We start from the raw sequence: 15,884 nt of genomic DNA on the forward strand, positions 1-15,884 counted from the left end.
AAAAGAAAAGGAGGGTGGCGAAAAAAACTGCGTTACTGCAGCTTGACTAAGCCCACGGCCCCCTATTTCATTCTAAAAAAAAGAAGAAAAACTTGTCTTCAGTGAAGTATATTCTGTCTCATAAGCGGCGTTTAGCGAAGCGAGGGCTGCAAGGTATGAGAACGCAGGTGCACTCTCAAATTAAGGTGAGTATAATTCGTATATCAGCTACCACGCCCCAAGTTCGTATTGTTGCGCAGCGACGGACGCTGTGGCCAGTTGCGACGCCACAGGCGTCGGTAGCAGCCAACAAAACGCGGACGAAAACTTTTCCAAGTGTTCGCATTCTTCATTGCCCGAGGCGCCAGTAGCTTCCAGAGAGCAGGAAGGGGCTTCTCATGCAGATTATTACAGCGCCGCGTGCTTTTTTATGCCGGCTGCCGTAGCACACTATAAAAACCGTCCTATCTCTGGGCTACGACTACGCCTTTTCTTCCGGCAATAATCCGACCAGATGATTAGCGAATGCACTCTAGTTTTGAACCTTTTCCGATATATTACATATCACCTCTAGCCATTTCGCACAACAAGTGCAAGCAAATTCATCAATCACAGACTCGAATGAAGTAGAAAAGGGAGAGTAAGCGCGAGAGTGACGAGGGCGGTGTCACTACCTTGTAAACGTGTTTTATCTAGGGAACTCAGTTTGATTAAATTGTGGCTTTGCCGTTGCGCGTATCGAAACTGTTTTCGCGTCAATGTATTCTGCGCACGACGCGCTTGCTTACTCAAGCTGCCCTAAATTATGTCAGAGGGGATATATAGAGTCCCTTTGGGAACTTCGTAATCACAGTAAAGCAAACAAGTGGCAATGACCAGCTTTTCTTTATTTTCCACTGGCGTGGAGCACAAAGACTGACATATTTTGAAACATGCGGGGACATTTTATGTCCGCGTGAAAGGAAAGTACTACATGATGGAAATGAAACAGTGTTCGATGACATTTCAAGTTGTCACTGTGCACTGTGGTTCTGTCGTTTTAGGCACTGGTAGTTCCAAGAGGCTGCTGCCATTCCAACGTGATATCGCAGAGTTCAGTTGGGGCCGTCTCGTCCTGTTCAATGCAGGAAAAAGCAAAAATTAACTGCAATACACAGCCGCTACGCTGGTGTGGCTTTTCACATTGATTATTTTGCGAGCGTTGTTGTCATATGATGCTGACTACACCGAGAACTTCCGTATATTTCCTCTCCACAACAATAATCATCGTTTCTTTAAAGCGATAGCATAGAGAAAGAAATTTCAACAAGAGCGGACACTCCCATAGAGCCCAGCGGCCGAATTGACTGTAGCACCCCAAGCGGATGTTGACTTCTTCCGGTTTCGGTTTTGGGCGCGCGCGTTTTTAACACCAGTTGGTACCCGCCGCGCTGGCTCCGTTGCTCAGCGCGGAATTCTTTTTTTTTTCGCTTCTGCTGAACCTCGCGTGGCCTTGGCGTGGAGTCGTTTCATTAAAAAGTAGAAATGATTGCGATTGACCTTTACAAGACCGCGCCGAATCTGTCAGGTGCAATTTCATAAAGAAAACGAAAGATGTCTTCTGAAATGATGAAATGTTTATTTTGCTCTATATAAATGCTCGTTCCGGGCTTCTTCTGCACTCATCCAAAGTCGTGGCACCAGGTAAGCAGCAGTCGTTGCCGTACGATGCTCCACCGGTTGCCATCAGCTGAAAGAAAGTAAATTACAAGCATGTATCATTTCGGTATATTGACCTAACAGGAGTATTGCGTGTAGAGGCGAAACGTGCTTAAGTGGTAAATGAGCGGCATTATAGATAAATTCACTTTTACGTACATTTCGCAGCAAAGACAATGCCATAAAATCTGAACATCCGATTTTCAAGCACCCCTCCTTTCTCGGGCATTATTTCCTGCACTTTAAGTGCATAAATACATGGGTGACTGCGCGTTTCCAAAACTTGGCCTCAGTCGACACGATGGTACGCCAACTACACAAAGGTGGCTACAACACAGGCTCAGCCAGACCATGTTACACGCTCGCAGAATGCCTTCTAATCGCACGCAAGTCAGACTCGTAGGTGCAAAGCCTGTTTTCAGTCACTCAGAACACATAAATGGCATGTTCTTGAGCTCCTCCGTGTTATCTTTTACGCGTCCTGCCGGCGCATGCAACACTCCCGTGTTATCACTCTCGGCAATCGCTCGTCGCGTTTTCGAGAAGCGTGAGTACTGAAATAAGGTATATGTTGTTGCAGGGCTATAAAATGCGTCACAAACTTGTCCCACTAAAATTCCGTTCACGCAAAACTAACACTACGGCCGGCTTGCTTTTTTGCTAACAGCTTCACAACCCCAGGCGCGGCGGGAAAGCCTCAAGATATCCCAAAAAGTTACCAAATAAATTACAATACTTTTTCGGGTCACAGAATGCGTCACGAACTTCTACCAGTAAGGTTCAGTACACGCGAAACCAATTGCGACACACAGCCGAGCTGCTTTTCGCTAACTGCGCCAATAAACCGGGCGCGGCAACCGTGCTTCTAAACTACCCCAAATATAACGACGCTAGTTACAATAATGTTGGGGACCACAGAATGCGCGAAAACTTGTCTGTCTTAGGCGCTACGACGTAGTACGCGCATGTACACGCGCAAGTGCGTCACACGGCCGAGCCGGTTTTCGCTTACTGCGTAAATAAGCCGGGCGCAGCAAGCGTGCCCAAAAAACTACCGAAATAAGTTACAGTAACGTTGGGGCTCATAGAAAGCGTCACAAACATCTCCCAGGACGAGGCATTAACTCAAATTAACTGCATCAGGACGGCGAAGCTGTTTTTCGCTAACTGCGCCACTCGAACTAAGCCTAAATGTGCTTAAAATACGCCGCACACTGTCAAACACAATTTCTCACCTTGCCGTAGTCCAGTAGTGCAGTGGTGCCGTGTTGAAATGCAGACGATACACAAGAGAAGCATAGAAAAGGCCAGGAGCCCCAAAAAAATGGGCTATATCCAAAACAGACGGCTCGCCGAGCACGCAAGCTTCGCACGTACGACCTGCCCCGCTCACTCCTGCGGCTTGTCTGGCGCATGACGTATGCACGCGTCTGGCGTGCCGCTAGCTTGTTGCTAGGCAACGCAACAAAAAGTTGCAAAGTATAAGTTCATTTACACGCAAAACTTTTTCACTTTTAGTGGGAAGGAATAAAAAAAATAAGACGTTGTCTAGAAGTTTATTTCACATTTTTTTTTTCTGATGCTCGCGTCAACTATCGGATGTTGTTGAAACTAGGCGTGACGTGTTTCCTGTTGCCAGTTTTTGAAGAGTGTCCCCTCTTGTTGAATTTCTTTCTCTATGGTGATAGCGTTAAGGGCCCCGTGTCGCAGAAAAACCGGTGTTGGTGCTAAAGAGAGAGAGAGAGAGAGAGGCCACGCCTTGCTGTGTGACATGTGGTATATGTGGGTTATAGTACCACACCATTCTATTACCCAAGTTGCTCATACCTTGTCTTAGGTTCTTGCCAAAGTTAGTCCTCGGGATTTTGAGAATGATAGTCCGCAAACAAATGTCGTGAACCAAAACACCGAAAACGCATGCCTTTTATGTTACATCTTGTCAGACTAAAATACTAAATGTGTGGCACAATAGCAGAAACCTGCAAATGACGTAACTTTTTTTTTTTTTGGCTCGCCTTTGCCCTACGTACTTCCGACATCAGCCCACGCAATAGGCCGCGTTTCTATCAGAAACCTGGCATTCGTGCATAGCGTTCGCCGCCAGCGTTTCCCGGTAAACATTACGGTCACATAAGCTGCATTTGCCGGGAAGCGTGAGAAGCAGTCAGTGTTCTTTGAATGCGTGGCGGCGCAACTACGGCCTCCAAAGCAGGCGAAGAAGAAGAGGGGCTCGTATGCAGGTAGCGCGAGAATAGAAGACGCTAGCGCGCTCGATCTGAGTCAGTGGAGCCAGGTGGTGTTGTGGAATAAAAGTCTATATATATATATATATATATATATATATATATATATATATATATATATATATATATATATATATATATATACGGAAATGCATGAAGCGAGGTCGATCTTATGTATAACCTACTCCCCGTTGTGGGTATGTCCTATACCATTGAAATTATCAACATCAACACGTAACAATGATCTCAAAGGCCTAGTTGGCGTACGCACTAAAGTAGGATACGTGTGTTCTTGGCCTAATACTTAGAGCATAAAACTGGTGTGCTGGTGGGCCGGGGTTCGAAGCTCGCCACCATATGCTCTCCTATTTATTTTTTAAGAGTGAAATTGAAGTTACTCGGCAAGAATCTGCCCAGCGACCAACCTACCAACCCAGGCGAAACCATGGAATGCTAGGTAAAGAAATCTTCGCTTGAAAGAAGAAGAAGCGCTCGAGACCACTGAGCCGACAAGGTGCGAAGTCGGAACGTTAGAGCCAGTACAAGCAAGCGTTGGGGGGTGCACTTCCCGCCTGCGATTGCTAAGGCGCACGGTGTGCCAAATAAGATTGTTTCGATGTACAAGTAACCCAAAATGACATTGTTATGCATGATACACGTGGGCATCTGAGTATTTGGATATAGGGTGGCGGATTTAGCGTCACACGACTCACAATATGCAAATATATTCAAGTTGGTTGTGTATACTATGCGCAGTAGCTGCAAAAAAAAAAAGGCGACCGCTGAATGTGCTTTGCAAAGGAGCAATACGTGCTAAGTTCATAAATAAGGTATCGTCTACAAAGTAGGGATCTGAAAGGGCTAGCTGTGGAGCTCTCTCGGCGGCGACATATAGCATTCGAAGGCACGTGGCGAATTAATGCAACGCCGTTACCATATTTCCGGCCTTTGAAGTTTCGATCAGGCGTGCATAAAACCTGTTTCATCACGGTAAAGCTGCTCTCGCTGTAAACCGTTGCCATCATTTCTTTCACTCTTGACCATGCATAATTACAAAATAAAACTTTTTCTCCGGTTTAACCCTAGCCCTGATGACCTCCCCCTATTGCCATTTATGAAGTGTACAAACTAAGATGCACGGGAGTGTTCCTACACTTCATACTGGCAGGCTTTAGGTGGTACACAACGCCTCGACAGCAATGACTGCGCTCTAAAGATGTACTGACCGTCGGCAGATGCTCCCCGAGTGCGTTGTCAGCGTCCTTACTGCACCGGGCGTAGTTTCCCATGCATGGCCGTAAGAAGGGGCAGATGTACTGGGGATCCACGCAGTCCTTCTCGTTGCGTTCTATACCAAAGGAAAGTCCTTCGCGTTAAGGACCATGACAGCCTTTAGGGAGAGAGAGAAAAAAAGGAAGTAAAGGCAAGCAAGTCACGCAAATGCATGTCCGGCTTAGTACCCTAGGCTGGAGGAAGGGAGTTAATGTTTGGAAAGGAAGAGAGAAAGAAAGAAAGGAATGAAAAAAACCAAAACACATAGGGTGCTTCATTCAGATGTGCACATAGAGACAACAGTCAGTCACTGACGTTTGTCAACTTCAGTAACTGCAGCAATGCACGTGTCGCTTTCTCGAGGTATATGTGGCCGTGTCCCAAGGACTTTCGTCACTGAAATGATCTGTAGTCAAGGTGATCTTACGCGTTACAGATGTAAAAGCGCTGGTCGCGCACAGTTTTTGCAGAACTAAATTTAATTTTAACAGTAGTTTAAAAACTAGTGTCAGTTAGCTAAGGATCATGTGCAAGTTCAGTACTTTGTACGAGTTTTCTGATTTTTATTGTATTGGCGAATAACACATAACTACAACATGTAACTGCATGTGACTTTTTCAGTTGACCAAACGGTAGACGTAGTTGCTATGGGTATGGCTAAATAGAGCCTCGTTGGTCTTTTCAGTTTGAATGATTGCTAAAGAAAAAAAATTACGTTTAGATACACAAATACTGCACTTTTAACTAAATGACTTTCTCGCTGTCTCAGCGCAAGACATGTGCACACATATCTTTCACAACGATTCGGCCTCGTCGGCAGCTCACCAAAGACGAAACTGACGACCAGCGAGACGATCATGTGGGTGAGAAAGCCGACTAGGACGACCCACATGAAGGAGATGTGGTAGAACCGGAGGATCCCACTGCGTACGCGAACAAGGCGGGCGGTTTAGCACGCAGCACTGGATGCACAAGGAAATTCAGTTCTAGTTACCTTCAAAAGCTGCACTTGCAAGCGTCCGGATTTTCGGTCTTTATCCTAAACGCAAAGAACACCTGCCCTTAAAGGGGTTCTGAAACACTTTTTGAATATATATCTAGAGTAAGGAAACGTTGCCTATCTGTCGTAGAGACTTTTGTCAACCTATAAGCCAACTATTACCGCACGGCAATATAATAATTATATGGATTATACAATGTCAGCTAATGTTTGGCAAAAAAGGTTTGTTATCGGTGATGGCTACGATACTTGAGGGACGGTTATTCCATTCCCGAGATGTACGTGAGATGAAAGATTCAAAGAAATACTTCGTGTAACAGGAATCAATCCCTGCTTTACTGCGATGACCGACACGCTTCCGAATTCACTGAGGCCGCAGTATTAAATCGTCGTGAAGTTTGGTGTGACGGAAATTTTATGAAATAGCAAAAGACGGGTGAGCTTGCGCCATTTAGCTAGTGGAATAAGGGCTAGGTTAGTTTTCCTTGAGATTATACTCGCATCACGGTTATAATTAAAAATAATGAAACGAGTAGACTTATTTTGTACTAGTTCGAGTGACGTAGTAAGATTAATGCGACCAGGATCCCATATTGCAGATGCATATTCAAGTTTGGAGGGTATTAGAGTATTATAAAGCTGTAGTATTAAAGTAGACGGTGCTTTGGAAAAGTTGCACCGTAAGAACCCGAGCATGTGATGAGCAAAGTTAATGACATACTCTATATTAATAGTCCAATTTAAGTTGTAATGTAATGCGTACACAAAGATATTTACGTGATATCATGAAATCTGAGGGAACGTTAAGATGGTTAGAGCTAGCATTAGAAATAGATTTGGACACGCGCTTTATTTTACATTTGTTAAGTTCAAATGGTTCATGTACAGTTTATGAAATCAATAACCAGGCCAGCCTTGCACCTTAATAGATAGCTAGAAATGCAAGTTCAAAGAACCGGCCTTCTTTGCACTTCTCGAACAGACAAATCACTAAAAACACCTTTTTTCTTTCTCTCGAAACAGCAGACGACAAACCTGAGCACAGTATGGTCCCAAATAGATTTTGAAATATACTCGTTGTAAGTTTCGTTTAACATTCGGCCAATCAACAGTGGATGTGCAAGGGAAGCCCCAGCGTGTCAACTTGTCTTCGTCACGGCCCTCACAAATATGTGTGCTCGTTGAAACGTTGGCTTTAGGCTGAGGCTTCCTTTGATCACCTCTCTTATTCAATTGAATTGTACGTTTGCTTGCAACCTATTTGCATGTTTCAATACGTAAACCAGTTTTTTTTTCAGCGTTAAACGGTAAATTGCATTTTCCAAGAATCCGTGAGCATTAATTGGAGTGGCTTATATCTTTATTTAGTGTGCTTGTTTATTCACACAATACTTGCAGAAGTCCTTGTAAGCACTGTTGTTTCCATAAGTTTCCTTGGTTTCCTACGAGTACTCCACTAGTGCCAAAGCCTTGAATGCCTTACCTGAACACTAAATATACCGCAGAAGTATCAAGAGCAGACAATATGTGCTGTGAAATTTAATTTAATGCTTTTCCCCTACGCTATGTGCCCCTCGCCAATGTGCTATGAAAACGATGGGACAGTGCAGCTCGAGCTTATCTTGCTTACAGCACATCTTTGCCTATCAATTTTTGTTTCTTGTTTTAATCAAGCGGAAATTGCCGAAGGCACACAACATACACATAATATGAAACACGTCAAGCAGCACTGTATGCAACTACAAGTACGTGGGCAGCACACCATAAATATCGTTGTGCGAAATTTCGCTCTCCCTGCTTTAGCGGCACGCCGTAAACGATGAGAAAACTTCGCCCGAATTCAGCTTTCAATTCAATTAAATAGATCGCTTTCTATGTTTCTCTATGTTGTAAAATCAGTGACTGACAGCATTAAGTCCGCCTGACCTGAACGAATATTGTGAGCATGTACTGCTTCATTCACCATATCCAAAAACGATGTAGGCTTTTGAAATATTTCTTTTTTTTTTGCCAGTTGAGGCCTCTCGATCACCTGGTGACATAGTAAACATATCTGCAGTCTTGTTACAATGCCGTACACACGAATACCTTCACGAAAGCGGTAACAATACGCCCAAAACCAGCGAGCGAGCAGCGCGATGAGCCCTACGAACCGCTACAGCTGCGGCCATATTGCTCACTACGTAATGATCATAATATTAGTTTTGATGTTGCCAGCGCCATCTCTCGGTCGCATACTTTAGTTCACAACGCCACCGCTACTCTTATTTACTCTTATTTCCGTTTCACTGTGGAAGGCACAGTTTCCCTTCTCTAAATGTGAATTCCAGTGGTCGATCTAGTGCGCGGCGTTGAATCCACGAGAGATAAACAAAATTCGGGACGGGGCGATGCAATCACTATAGACCAGCGAAAAATAAAAATGCTCCGACAGGGAGTGCGGCGGAATTTGGGCGCCCGCCATATCCGCCAGCCATATCGCGATTTCATCATTTGCACCTTAAATGTCATTTCTTAATGCACGCTTAACTCCTCGTCGTTGCTGCTGCTACTTTCCGATGAACTGGGCCTGCTCTCAGAATTGCTCAAAGCAAGAAGCACGGCTGTTGCACGGCTGAACTACACCATTTCGAAAGAATGGAAGACGAAGAGGGAAATATAGGGAGGTTAATCAAGGACGTTTATTGTTTTCGAAGCGGCTATTCTTCTAGAAAACATAAGCAAACAAGAGGTGTGCCTCAGGGATCGGTACTCTCATCAGTATTATTTAATATTTTACTGAGCAGATTCCCCGTTCACCCAGGAGTTAGTACGTACGTTTATGCTGATGGCATTGCCTTCTTTGGTATGGCTAGTGACATATACTCTCTTTACGAAACTTTGCAGTCGTATCTACGGGAACTGGAACACTGGCTGGATAGCTTACACTTAAACCTGAATGCTAATAAGTGTGCCATACTTGTTTTTCCTGTTAAAGACCCATATACATATCGCTGAACTACCATCTCGAAGACATCCGACAAGTAGAGTCATTAAAGTACCTTGGAGTTATTTACAACGGTAATCTTAACTGGCGGCCACATATTGAATATATTGCGACAAAAGGAGCTCGTACAATGGGCATTTTGCGCAAGTTAAGCAATCGAAGAACAGGTATTCGCAGAAAATCCCTCTTGATGGTATATAAAATGTACGTTCGTCCGGTGTTAGAATGTGGATGTGTTTTATTCTCAGGTGTTCCATCATACAAGCTTCGGCCGCTAGTTTTGTTAGAACGAGGGGCCCTACGTCTGTGCTTAGGCCTTCCAAAATACGTTGCAAATGCCGTATTATACATGGAAGCAAGAATCCCACCCATATTATGCCGATTTCAGCTTCTGACCGTTCAGACCTTCTTAAGGCTATATGAATCATCATTAAACCGTCCTCAAATTATTTTCATCTCCGATCCAGAATTATTTTTTCCTGTTCATTGGCCCAGGTTTCATAGACCACAGATTATATTTGTGCAAACATTACTTGAACCACTAAATGTGCAAATTCGTGATGTGCTTCCTAATAATACGCATTCAAATTACCCAGAGATCAGGTTCGACGACATTTTCCCGAACCACGCGAAACTACTCCCTTACGGCATCTTAAACGCCATGTTGCAAGACAACCTAAGCACCCTAGAAACAAACATTATCATTGCAACAGATGCCTCACAGTGCGAGGAAAAAGCTGGCATTAGAATCTTTTGTCCTGCGCTCGACTGGTCTTTTTCTTTAAGATTGCCTGATTTCGTGCCTATTTTTCTGGCCGAGTTGTTAGTAGTAATCCTAGCTTTACGTAAATTAGACCACATGATTACAACGGCTGCTATTCTTACTGACTCCCTTTCTGTATGCTCTCCTTACCGCTACTAATGAGTCACCCATGCTAAAACTGAACTGCCGATTCACTGGCACATGCATCACTAGCGGGCCCTGTTCTTCCTATTCTACCAGTGACAGCACAGATCACGGCGGCAAGATTTCGGATGCGATCAATTAGATCAGCCTTATCAAACCCACATTTGACAGCTTCTCCAGAGTATAAACACCTGGCATTTCCCTGGCATAGCGAATCTTGTTACACAAAGATGCTTGAGGTCTGCCTCACCAAATTACGCTGCCGCATTCCCTCCCTAAACTTCTATTTACACAGGTCGGGTTTGGTTCCCTCTCCCCTTTGTTCTTTTTGTGAGGAGGAGGAGACGATACAGCACTTTCTTCTATCTTGTCGTCGCTTTGCTGCGTTAAGAAAAAGATTGTTGGAGATACCTTTTCGAAGACTTGGCCTGGACTTGACAGAACCTGCAATTCTTTCGTTCGGGGCGTCCACTTTGGGATTCAGCCACAGGGATGCATGCTTCGCTGTCCAAACATTCCTTACAGAATCTAAACGAATGCCCTGCTAAATTCTATTTTTATTAATTTTAAATTAATTATTACTCATTCAACAGCACCTTCCTGATTACATTTTAACCGGTATTTCAACCCTATTCAATGCTATTCCAATAGATATTAGGAAATTTGTGCTCTATATTATTTTGGTATAATCCACCCATTTCTTGGCTAATCCCCCACCGTGGGTAGGAGCCACACGTGCCACAGGCTACAACAACAACAACAATCAAGGACGTGCCCGGTTGGCTTCCATACACTTGGAGAGGGGGAAAAGGGAAGAACAGATAAGGAGAGAAAAGAAATTTTCGCGGAGAGAAAAGAAAAAGTGACGCAACGCGTCGTCGGAGTTATGGTGAAATTCCTCTCTGCTCGGCGGATCAAAGAGAAGGGCTCCGTCGAAGTGCCGGTTGATCCAAATCGACCAGTGGAAAACGCAAACTTGATCTAGATCGACCTGTGGAATTCGGTTTCTTTACCACGGAGCCAGAAAACATGCTCCAGTTCGACCAATGGAATTCGCCATAAGTTTATATTGCTCTTCTATACTTTGGCGTCTTGGCTTCTCCGCTGTGTAGTTCCCAGCGTGCTTGCGGATACGAAAAAGTCCACTTATAGTTGAATGATTCCAAAAAAATTGTGTCGCATGAGATTCGCGAGAAGACTTTAACAGTGAGATCATTATAAGATTATTTGAAAAAGTGTCTTTAACAAATCCAACAAAGAAACAGTAGTTTGTGACCACTTTCCGCCTTTCAGTTCTTCATCATGGTTTGCACGATGCAGCGTCTTCATCGCAGCAGCCCTCTGTTGCATTGTAGTAAATTATTTTCGTCTATCTTTTTCTGTGCAGGGAGTTTCCAAGCTGTCTGAGTGAATGGTGGGCGCAGAGTTACAAAATGCACCTGTAAAATTCCGGCACAATCCATCTCCAGACTCCCAATGACAGTCGATGTTAATGCGATTAGCAATCCATCAATGTAGCTACACAACGTATTGCAGAAGACATATTTATTTACCATATGTAGGGGCTATTCTGAGATTGCCATTGCTTCAGTTTCGTTACCGTGCAATTGTACATATCAAGAGTCCGTTCTTCTAGCTCGACACCTTCGGACTCCACAGGATTGGGTTTCAGCTTATCTGACTTTGAATTAACTACGGCGTGATTGCATAGGCTTCTCTTTCCGGCACAAAGCTTTTCTTTTTATTCTCAGCTAGAAGAGCACGTGTTCTTACCTTTATCAGTAAATTGTTGTCATGTGACGTGACTCACGTGCCAAGCGTCTCAAAGCGCTGGCTATTACCATTGAAGTTGGTAAGAGTGTTATGTTGTCTTTCTAGGCATGTGTCCGTGATGTAATGAGCAATAAAACAAGTTCAGTGTCTAGTGGACAGAGCGTCGGGCTGAGGGAACTGGGCTAGAAAGAAACCGTCGGACATGTATATTTCTTGGTTTGCGCGCTAGAGCGATGCTTCATGAGCTATACAGCAGACAGCAACACCACGACAAGGGGGGGGGGGAGGGGAAGTAGTGTAAGAATGCTAATTGCAGTAAAAAATTCAGACAATTCCATCAGCCATGATACACTGGATACGCCGGTGCTCGTGTGATCCCAGACGCTAAGCAACATTGCCATCGGTCAGTACATCGGAGGAAAACCACTTGTGAACACCAAATGCTGATGCGCCCCCGTGAAACCACACTACATTGCGCGTGTATGTGCGTGAATACTGAAGGGAAAGAGAGAGAAATGTATTTAAATGAAGGATCTAGGCCTATTTGAGCAAGTAGCTATGGTAATTGAGTGTGGCTCACTATGGAAGCTTCCCACACGAAGCTCCATAGTGAGCTAAGTGTCTCGTTGATCTTAGTCCGTCGTAACGCCCAGCGTTCAAAAAGACGTCAGCTCTTTAGGCCGGTAGGTCTTCCAGACTTTGCTGAGTCTTTCGCATTCCCGCACGAAGTGAACATTTGAAGTTACCTCCCTCGAGCACGCCTAGCATTTCACTTGCGGAGGTGATTGCAGGTGGTCATGATAATCGCGTTGCCCTCGCCACTGCCATCAGACGACAATGTCGTCTTTCATGGCGTATCCTACTCTCGCCTTCGTTATAAGGGCTTCCGCTTCTCGAGATAGCCCTCTGGGAACAGGGTCGTCTGGATCAAGGGGAGATCTCAGCTTTCGGTGCCCTTCCTCCCTTTCTCAGGGGCGAATACCAACCGGGTTAATCCAGGTTATCATCCTTGCCTTTCCCTTATTCGGCGGGGCCACTTATTTGGCACCGATCTCGGCGGGGGCACTTATTGGTTAGATACGTTAGTTAATGCTACGAGATGTGTTGGCGCTGCCACGTATGTGGACGTGTCGGAGTGTGTTGTGCAGGCAGCGTTCAGCATCGCCAGGTAATGAGGCGGGACATGCCATGATCTATTCATTTTTCCTGCACCTCGGTGATGTGTCATTTTTTGTTCCGAGAAAAGCAGTCAAACCTTCATGGTGGGCAGGTTTGTGATATAGAGATTGTCTTCTGGCTTGTAAACACACAAAGTCTGCGTCAACAATGGTAAGCCAATAGAAAGCAACGTCTCGATATCATTGCGAAGCGTGCTGTGAAGACTGTGAAACGAATTTTATATTTCATTTTTTTAGCCGGCATGCGTGCTATAACTTCACGAGTTGCGCCGAAGTTCGCTGGGATAGTGCGCCACTTAGACTCGAAGCCATGTTCGCTATCCTGCTCTCACATTGCTCGCAGCGAGCGAGAACATATTGCATTTCCACATGTTGAAGTCATGACTAGAGTGGTAACACGCGATATAAAAAACAGAATATTGTTACGGAAACCAAGAACGATCAATGATTCGTGACTATATACAGAATGTAGCGTGCACTAAGCGACAAGGAATATTGCGGTACAGGTTACAGGTACAGGATACCCAGCCCGTTGTCGTTTCCCGCATAGCGATCGCTCTTCTCTAAAACAAAGCCCTTCATTAAATCATAAGCACTTGCGCTGTGGTGTGACAGTCATACCAAACGTAAACAGTACCGGTGGACTTGGAGGAAAAATGACAGAGCTCTGCGTTCGCTGTGGTTTAGTTTCAATCACGTGTTTCCGTCTACTTACACTTACTTGCTCCACCGTATCTGAGTAGACGGTAATGAAGGATGTATTATGCGAGAACTAGGATGTTTCACGACGATTTCTTTCTATGAAAGCTTTACCTTTCAAGCATCAACGCATTTCAGACCCCGCCACCATCCATATGCAATCCCTGCATCCACATGGTTGCAGAGCGACCCTTAGGAAGCTCGTATAGACGTTGGCGCGAAGTTTACAGCCACGTCGAGATAGCACAATATAAAGCTTTAATAAAATGTGTAAACTGCGCACAAGCATAATGGTGCGTAAAGCAAACCTCGCTCTTTTAGCAACTGCTTGGTGTCTTCACGTCCGTTAAAGAATGCGGCGTATACTCTACATTAATTGGAGTGACTGACAGTGCAGCATGGCGGGTCTCCGGCACCGAAGAAAATATCGACGACCTGCTGTGCCACTGTCCACGATATGCTCCAGAAAGACAAGAACTTGTCAAAGCTCTCCAAAAGCTGGACAATTGGCCGCTTTCTGTGCAGGTGCTGCGGGAACACCGCCCCCATCGCTCGTCGGCCCATAAAGCGGTTAAGGCGCTTTTGCGCTTGCTGAGGACTACGGGCTTGTGCGACCATCTGTAACTATTAATGCAATTTCTATACGGCCACACACGTCAGCGAAATCACCGAAATTTCCTTCTTTCCTTCCCTCCTCTCTCTCCCTGTCATCTTTGGTTTCCCCTTTCCCATTCCCCTGGTGTAGGGTAGCCAACCGGACGTTATTCTGGTTAACCTCCCTGCCTTCTGTTTTTCTATTTCCCTCCTTAAAGAATGCGGATGTTTTCAAATGTCAAGTATGAGTTTTACGCTGCGTTCGCAGAAGGGTGCTGGTTTAAAGACATATACCTTGGCGCGGGAGGTGACTCGTAAGATCCAGCGTGAATGGTTCGGTTGACTTTGAGCACCCGGCGGTTGACGTAGGCAGCGCATCCGCTTGCCGAGGGTACACGATAGAGCCTAGCGCCTGCCAACCAGAGATAGCGATGCCGACGAGGATGCCTGCCATGGCACCCTACGTAATTGTGCATATGCATTATGTGTCCAGACTGCGCGGAGCACGTTCACAGAGAAAACACGGCGAAAGAAATGGTAGCGACTTTAACTCGAAGGCTGTCCGGTTGATTATACCTAGATAGGGGGAGGAGGAAATGGAAAGATGAGAAAAGGAACGTTCCGTGTGCACATGCGCCCACAAGGAAAGTTTCATGTGACAAAGTGATCACGCTAACCTGGTGATCCAAAATTTTAAAATAACATTAATAAACGCAATAGTAATTTCGGGGTCTCGTGCGTTGATAAACGGCGACGATTACGTTCCAAAGGGCATTTCCAGCGCAACGTAAGCGAGCTATCACATGACAGTTGCGTAACATAAATGGCACTGTCTCGATTTCAATACGCAATCGGTTGCAAGCACACGACTCTTTCGATAAAACTACGCTAATTACTTCGTCTTGCCCGAAGTGATGTAGTGCTACTTTGTCGCTTACAACTGGACGCTGCATTCGCCAACACGTAGTCATTAGGGAGCTTTGGATTTTGCGTACGCAAAGTTAGGGGACTCAAACCGCCGGGCTTACAGATGAGCGCGAAAGCTACGGCACACCAAAGAACCCAAAAGGTGTACAAAACAACGCAATCAGGGTGCCTATGCCAAAATTGCGGTCGCTGTCGGTGAGAGGGGCTTAGAGGCAGCCATTTTAAATTGATAATTAGTGTTAAAATGTGCGCTGGCAGCCTTGTGTGTGCGTGTGCGTGTGTGTGTGTGTGTGTGTGTGTGTGCGTGTGCGTGCGTGTGTGTGTGTGTGTGTGTGTGTGTGTGTGTGTGTGTGTGTGTGTGTGTGTGTGTGTGTGTGTGTGTGTGTGTGTGTGTGTGTGTGTGTGTGTGTGTGTGTGTGTGTGTGTGTGTGTGTGTGTGTGTGTGTGTGTGTGTGTGTGTGTGTGTGTGTGTGTGTGTGTGTGTCATGGCCCGTTTAAGAAATGCACTTTCGCTCCAGTGCAGCCAAATACTCGCCGACAGCGCTTACTAATCGTAATGACGTGTCATTGAAAAACGGTGACCATATCGGTCCAGTGGTCGGCTCTGCCATATCAGTATATGGCAAAA

At 45.2% G+C, this 15,884-nt stretch overlaps 1 long non-coding RNA gene and 1 pseudogene across 1 annotated transcript; both read right to left on the bottom strand.

Annotated features, from left to right (window-relative positions):
• Positions 1–1,575: 1,575 nt before the first annotated feature.
• On the bottom strand, positions 1,576–2,997 carry LOC142584256 (uncharacterized). Its single transcript, XR_012828742.1, has 2 exons — positions 2,913–2,997; positions 1,576–1,708 (listed from the first exon to the last, which is right to left on the bottom strand). It is a non-coding gene; the product is annotated as an uncharacterized LOC142584256 (long non-coding RNA).
• Positions 2,998–4,450: 1,453 nt separating this feature from the next.
• The window catches only part of LOC142586208 (sodium-coupled monocarboxylate transporter 1-like), a 53,113-nt pseudogene continuing 41,679 nt past the window's right edge, over positions 4,451–15,884 (bottom strand).

Source organism: Dermacentor variabilis, chromosome 6 (assembly GCF_050947875.1).
Source record: "Dermacentor variabilis isolate Ectoservices chromosome 6, ASM5094787v1, whole genome shotgun sequence".
Lineage (NCBI taxonomy): Eukaryota > Metazoa > Arthropoda > Arachnida > Ixodida > Ixodidae > Dermacentor > Dermacentor variabilis.